Source organism: Chaetura pelagica, unplaced genomic scaffold, assembly GCF_000747805.2.
Source record: "Chaetura pelagica isolate M959 unplaced genomic scaffold, ChaPel_1.0 scaffold79, whole genome shotgun sequence".
In the NCBI taxonomy this organism is placed as follows: Eukaryota; Metazoa; Chordata; class Aves; order Apodiformes; family Apodidae; genus Chaetura; species Chaetura pelagica.
In genome coordinates, this window is record NW_009969339.1 from 2796078 (window position 1) to 2803517 (window position 7440).

The window sequence follows — 7440 nt, forward strand, 5'->3', positions numbered from 1 at the left end:
ACTAAAAAAAAAAAGCGTAGTGATCATAAAGGTGGTAGGCACTACAAAAACCACAGCAGCATACTTGTGATATCTGTTAGTACCTGGAAAGCAGCAATTTGAGTAAACAAGTACTCACAGCAGAATTTGAATAAATATCATGAGAACAAGGTAGAAGAATAGTAATGAAAACACTCCATTTATCTTGTAGCAGTATCACATACACCATGCAGTAGTATCAGAACTAGGCTGTTTTAACTCTACGCAGACTTCCCAGTGAAAACATTTCAGAAAGACTTATTTACACAAAAAGCAGTTTCCTAGAGTAGTTCTAAAGCAGCAGTCCCTAAGAGTGAGGGGAAGCACAGGAGAAAGCTCAAAACAGCAGCTCTGCTTACTGCATTTTCCCTTCAGAGGGGAATAAAACATTATCTTGTCCAGGTTTCCCTTCTGCTTTTCAGCCCCACCAAAGTGTTCCTCAGTGTTAAGTCCTGCCTCCTTCCCTGAGCCCTTCTGTCAATCCTGCTTCCCTCCTTGGCAGGCACTGAGGTCAGGAAAAGGAGAAAGAAAAGGAAGTTACATTGATTGTACCACCCAGCATCCTTCTATTTTCCTGCCAATGACCTCTTAGTACCCTCCTCCCTGCACAAGCATTTAGATCATTTAATTTCTTCCAGGAGTCATTGACCGCCACAAAAATAATTCCAGCCTCTCTTGCCATGCCCAGATCTCTCAGTACCTCTCCTCTGGGTGAAGAAAGCACTGACTGGGATCTGAAGAAGGGATGAGGAGGCAGAAGCAGAACTTGAGGGTAGGAAGACTCATCTGGAAAACAACAGCTAAAATCCTCACAGTATAATTATGAAGCCAAAACACCACAGTAAAAAAACAGCACCCACACACTAAATGACAGATCTCTGGATGAGAAGCAAGACCAAATTGAATATTAAACAGTTCTCATAATCAGTACTAAGGGTATCAGTTCACGACTCCAAAAACATAGGTACCTTTACTCAAGAAGCTGAACAGGAAAGCAAGCAAAAAACCCTAGAATCAGGATGGCCAATTTTATGGCAATGCTGAACAGGTACCTCTCAATAGCCAGAAACATGGATGTAGAAGCTAAGTAGTAGGAAAGTGAGTGGCAACACATCAAGATACACAACTAAACACATGAGGGCTAAGAGACAATTTGAAAAAAAAAATAAAATAATCAATTCTAGAATTCCCTGTTGTTTTATTTAATCACAGGCCAGTAAATCAAGAGGGAAAAAAAAAAAAAGAAAGAAAAGAGAGCCCAACAGATCACAAGTATCAACCGAGGGCAATCAGGTTCTGAGAAAGGACTCAATTCGGGCCCTACAGAACTTCTTTGCATTCATCTAAAGCAAACTGGAAGAAACACAAAAATTTCACTGTGAAGTTACATGTAGGTTATTGGGTTTTTTCCAACTTGAAACAAAAATATCAGGCTCTATAAGAAAGAGAAGGCAGATGCTCTAAGAAACTGACAGGCCTGACATTATTTGGTCAAAGCATCTGTACAAAGACGAAGTAACTATGTTTATACTTAACATGTGGCCATTTTGTTCATTAAGATGATTATTAGGAATTTGGAAAGAGTTTATTCACTACATTAGGGAAGGTCCTAAAAAACAGTGACATAAAAGTCACAACCTAGCAAGTTTTACTTAAAACAGAAGAATAAAAAAGCAACCAAAACAGTTTTAAAGCAGACTCAAGGGAGACACAAATGAGTTAAGCCAGAGGTCAATTTTTATAAAGGACTACCTCTGCTAATATATTTGTATCTAGCCAGCATGTAACTCCCAAAAGAAACCCAGATAAAATTGCTTGTTTCAGCTTCCAAAAAGTTCCAGTCAACAATTCGTAGTAAGAGGCTCAGAAAAGTTAATCTCCTGAGAAAAGGCATAATCCCTGATGGTATTTTCAACACATTAGAAGGAGAGTTGAAGAAAGTTACCAGTTCTGAACATGGCAGAATGCTAAAGTGTGTCATGATACTCCATACAAGTTTTAGTACTTTCTCTACTAAGAAGGCATTAGACACAGCAGCACTGACAGCAGATACAGCCCCAGTGAAGTACTGAGTATCTGTTGTGCTAGGCACCATACAATTTAATTAAGACAAGACCTGTCCAATGCAAGGAGTCAGACTGACAAACTGCAAAGGTGAAAGACCCTTTCATGACTCTCTGTAATCTAGTTTAGGCCTCTGTCAGATTTGCTTGCACTTCCTGCAAAGCTAACTGGGCAAAGCAATGTATTGGCAGGAAAATTTCAAAGAACGGTTTCTAGTTTAGTCAAGTATAAAAGAAAAACCAACAAATAACACACAAAATCACAGCACTGCATTTAAAAAGTACAGATCAGGCATTCCCTCCCATGCTACCCTCCTTAGAACTTCAAGGTTACATAATTCTTTATGCTAAGCTACTTTTTGTAAGTTTGACAGGAACATTACACAATACATCACTCACATGCAATGATTTAACACAACTGCAAGTCCTTCAAAACCACAGAAATACATTGCTATTGCTCTTACAACTACATGGACCACAGTGGTCTCTCTTCTACAGCTCAGGCAGTGGCTATCTGCTGCTGTCAGACCCCAGAAGTCAGCAGAGTATCAAGAATACCTGAGAGAAGCAGCTAAGGAAAGGAAGTCACTGTTGGTAGGACTGAACTTGTTCCACGCAGAAGGGACCTTCCAGGGGTCTGCAGATCACATAGTTGAAAACTACTGAATGATTCTTTCTCTGTATGATTCTATGGGTGCCTGGAAGCACACCAGGGATATGACAAGAGATGTGCCTAACCAGCCTGTGCGAGGCTTTATTCAGTCTTCTCCTACTACATCAGTGCAAGTGAAAATAAGAGTCAAATCACTGTCAGAAAAGGCTCATAGCTTGATCCAAAACAACACCTGCCACGCAGGAGCTCACAAAGCACAATTCAAGTCCTTTTGTTTTCCTGTAGAAGGTCGCCAGTGAATCACATAATCAAGACTGAGATCCAACAAAGAACTTCAGCTGAAAATGTTAGGATATCTAGCTTACAGCACACATCATGCATCCCTATAGCAAATTTAACACATCAGGAGACTAAAGAGCCTCTGAAATGTGATCCAAAATCCTGTATACTAAAAAGGGTGTAGCAGATCTGGTGAGCAGGAAATACTACACACAGGAGAAGGTCTTAAACCTGGCTCCCCTCCAGAGATTTAAGGTAAGTATTTATATTGGCTGGAGGTCAAAGGCCTGTGCGGCTCGCGACAGCCTGGAATAACTGCTTAGTGGCAGATGACTTCATCAAGTCTTGAGACAACGAAGGCAAGAACATACTTTTTGTCTTCAAAAATTTTAGTTAGAAAAGCAGAAACCACCCACTATCTTTAACATAGTACCACCAAGGTGAGAGCACTCACAGTTCAATGCCTCCTTCGTCTAACCAGCTCCAAGCTGTACGTCCCACGTTGCAGGAATCTCCTGGTCACCAGACTGTAGCGTATCCTACAGGAGGTTCCTTTTCACTGTCCCTGCTGAAGGTGTTTGCCTGCAAAGAAGAAGAAAGCAAAATTCATGAGACCAAATAGAGACTGCAACTCAGCTAACACCTAAGGCACCTATCTAGAAGTGAAGCATAAGACTTTTGTGCAGAGTTAGATCATTCCCACACGGTGGTAAGGAACTTTGGAAATTTAAGTTGCAAGCTGCAGATTCAAAGTCCCCTGTGCACTGAATCATTAGTCACAATTATTACTGGTATTGCAAGCGCACTCAACGAGGCAAAGATACATTGGAAGCTTGAACTTTGGAACTTCTCTGATACTTTTTCAAGATCTTCTTAAAAGTTTGCTAAAATTGGGAGTGAGGAGGTGGGGAGGGAGAGAGGAAGAAGAATGCAAACAAATAGATCTATCTTTGGCATTTTTATCCTGTGATGCCAAATTTAGTGTCTTGTGCTACTGGGGAAAAGCCTCCTCCTTCATTTAACACACACATTAAATAATAATGTGGAAAGAGGTAGGATCTTTCTGAATACAGAAGCATTATGTTTTCTGCATCTTACTAAGTTGAAACAAACCCAGATCTAATGGGAATACATGTAAACTACTGATTTTTTTCCTTGCATGCTTATGAAGGAACTAGTCATTCAAGATATAAGGGATAATCTCTCATATTCTTAACAAAACACTAAAATATGTATCAACCTTCATCCTAAAAAAAGGAAGTCACTCTTTCAATTGGTTTTAAATAAGTTGTATTTTCATATTATCAGAAATATACATATAGGAAAAATACAGGAAACTTCAAAGTTTTACAGAGCTGTAAAGAAGTAAGTGTTTTAGAAGACGATTTTTAATCCAAGAGCTATTTATAACATTTGCATAGGACCACACGTGAAAGTGGTAGGGAATGGTACAGCCACACAGACATTCATGTCAAAGCTGATTAAAAGAAAACTTTCTCACCAAATATATTCCTTCGTGAAGATGTCTAGTAAGTTGTTTCCATACGTATTCTGCATACACCTAGGAGAAAAGTAGAAGGCTAATGACATCTTAAGGAACATTGCTACTGTCATAATCCTGCCATACGTGTATGGTGGGAATCAAACAAAAAGCCCTGCAGTAGAGGAGAAGCACACTCAGTGTGGCCTTAAGATTTTACCAGATTTCTCACCAAAAATTCCTTCTGTGTTCTTGGGCAATGGAGATAACGTTACTTGCTCCATATGCTGCCATGAGGACTACTACGAAGAGTGCAAATCCCTGTTAAGACATAACATGTCCTTAATGAGTCTGCAGTTCTTGGACAGCATTTTGTGTGAAATTTTAGCCTTCCATTGAGATGGGGGCTCTAATCATTACAGACATGTGTGCAACTTCCCCAGCTTCAGACGATGCTCACGATGCCTGCCTGAGTTTACAGACAAAAAGATCTACTGTTTCAGCAAAGCAAACCTGGCCTAAGCAGCAGCCAGTAAAAACTGGCCTATTTCAATGCCACTACTCAGATATTTGCGGGCAGCAATAAGACTACCCAAGGATGGGGCCAACTTCAGTTGGCAGCATAATGCTGCTTGCTTCAGAAGGCTGCAGCAGCAGCAGGCAGCACTGGAACTCTTCACCTGACAGAAGTGCAAACAAACCGATCACCTCAACTTAGTCCACCATGAAAAAATGATCTTCCTTCTACCCACCAGCTGTGCAGTTAGAAAGCTTGGCTATAGAAAGAAAACAACCCTTGCCACATGCACAGCTTCCCTTGCCCTCTTTCAGCACCTGCAGCAGATTTCAAAATGACCCCTATGTCTTTAATGTACATGAAAAATGTTATTTTAGGGGATGACACTTTAAGAAATACATTTTGCGAAGAGTAACAGTGCTCTACTCTCCAAATTAAAGAACGAAATAAGCATGAAGCCAAAAAGGTAATCCCACCCATGGCTGCTCTTCAGGGTACTGCATCAAGCTGCACAAGCAACCCCTGACTATTTATTGGCTTCCCTTCTTTACTCCTTGGATTAGGGCTTGTTATGGGTATAGCATGTTATAAGTAAGGGAACTCAGTGCTGTTAGTTCTTTCACACATAACCCTGAGAGCACAGCTGATATGGAAGCGTGTTAAGCTAGTGCAAAGGAGACAGCAGACTGAGCTTTGGCAAGAATAAAAGTCAACGCTAACAGCACTAAGGTAAAAAAACAAATCCAGGCACGCAGAAAGCGTGTAGCTAAAAACCAAGAACATAGCTAACATTTCAAGAAGTCTCCTGTTTAAAAGCCAGGTTTAAAAATTCAGATTTATATACAAAGCAAAACTGGCCTAGAAGCAAGCATGCCCATTTCATAGGAAAAAAAGACAATTTTCAGGAAAAGAATATAGCAAGTTGATTAGAAGTTTCCAGGTGCAGAGCACAGCTCACAACAGAATGGGCCACAGCCCCTCCCTGAAAAGATACCAAGTCTGCCATAAGAAATATAAACATGCTCATGACATGCAGGACTAAGCACACAGCCAGGGAGGTAATGCAACATATTTGTATTAAAAACCAAACACAAACACATACCACAATTAAAGGCTAAAAAAGAGAGACATATCTCCTGCAAAAAAACCCCAAACAAACCTAAAGCACAACTTAATTTTGCCCAGGACATTACAACACTGTATCTGCCTATAAGAGAATCCAGCATTTTTGCATCACCCTCAACTAAAATATAGATCAGGCTCCAGAACAGGCTCTAGGAATGTCTGATGTTGGCAATCAGGTTTTCTACAAAGCGAGGATTCATGGGATAACAAATCAAAGGCAGCAGGAACCCAAATTCCCCTTTTCTAGTCCTCCAAAACTGGTTTCTAGAAACTAAATTGTAAATTCTAATAAGGTATAGGGCACAGCTTGAGAAATAAGAACTTGCTCCATTTCAGCAGTCCTGTCAGCCTTTGCCTCCTGCCAGCTCAGCTTTCCAAAGCAGAGCCTTCCCCGTTTCTTCTAATGCTTTCCTGATGCCCCAGCCTCCACACCCACCACAGCTCTCCTCTTCCACAAGGCCTACAAAGGCAAATCCTAACAGTGCCGAACAGCCAGAGCAATAAGGCATCAGCTGAACTTCCTTGCCACCCCTGCTAATGAAATAATGAACTTTTTCCCTTGGGTCCACCACCTGTTTGTTGGCTCCAGCCTGATACTCAGACCTGTTGACTTGCTGCACAAGGAACAACTCTCAGTCTGCATTTTGGCAACACCAACTCCACTGAATGTTTTACTACCAGCTTAACTTTTTTGTTAGGTTTTTTTTTTTTAAAGTCTGGATAGTATTTACTGAGCAGTTTTAAAACTGATGTGTCTAGTAAGCAGTATTGGTATGCTAAGATAAGCCATCTTGTATGTACCCTTTCAATGATTCTGAGGCCTGCTGCCCAAAACAAAGCTCTGGACACCCTGAAGCAGGCTATGTGCACTTGGTATTTGCCACCTTCCTTATGGAGTGACATCCTGATTCAGAGTTCTAGCTTTCAGCTCCGTTAAATGAGCAGACAGAAGCACTAGCTGCATCTGCAGGGGCCGTCTGTAGCTTTACACAACGACCAGAACCAGCTGCACGGCTAAAACCACTTGCAGTTACTTCCAAGCCACCCCCACGGACACACTTAGGCGAGGTGAACGCGGAAAGCCAAGTTGTTCCCAAACAGTTCACAAACTCTGCCAGCTGCTGCTCCATCACGCTGGACTTGAGAGAAAGGGATTAAACACGGAGCAGGTTACTGCAGGAAAACATCCGAACACAGCAAGTTCACAAGGAAGAAAAGAAACCCCGAGACAAAGCTTATCTGGGCACTGAGAAGTTCACGGGGGAGCACAAGGCCAGTGAGGAGCGAGGCGAAGGCGAGCACGGCATCCTGGGCCGCTCCGCCACGGGGCGGGAGCAGCGCCCGG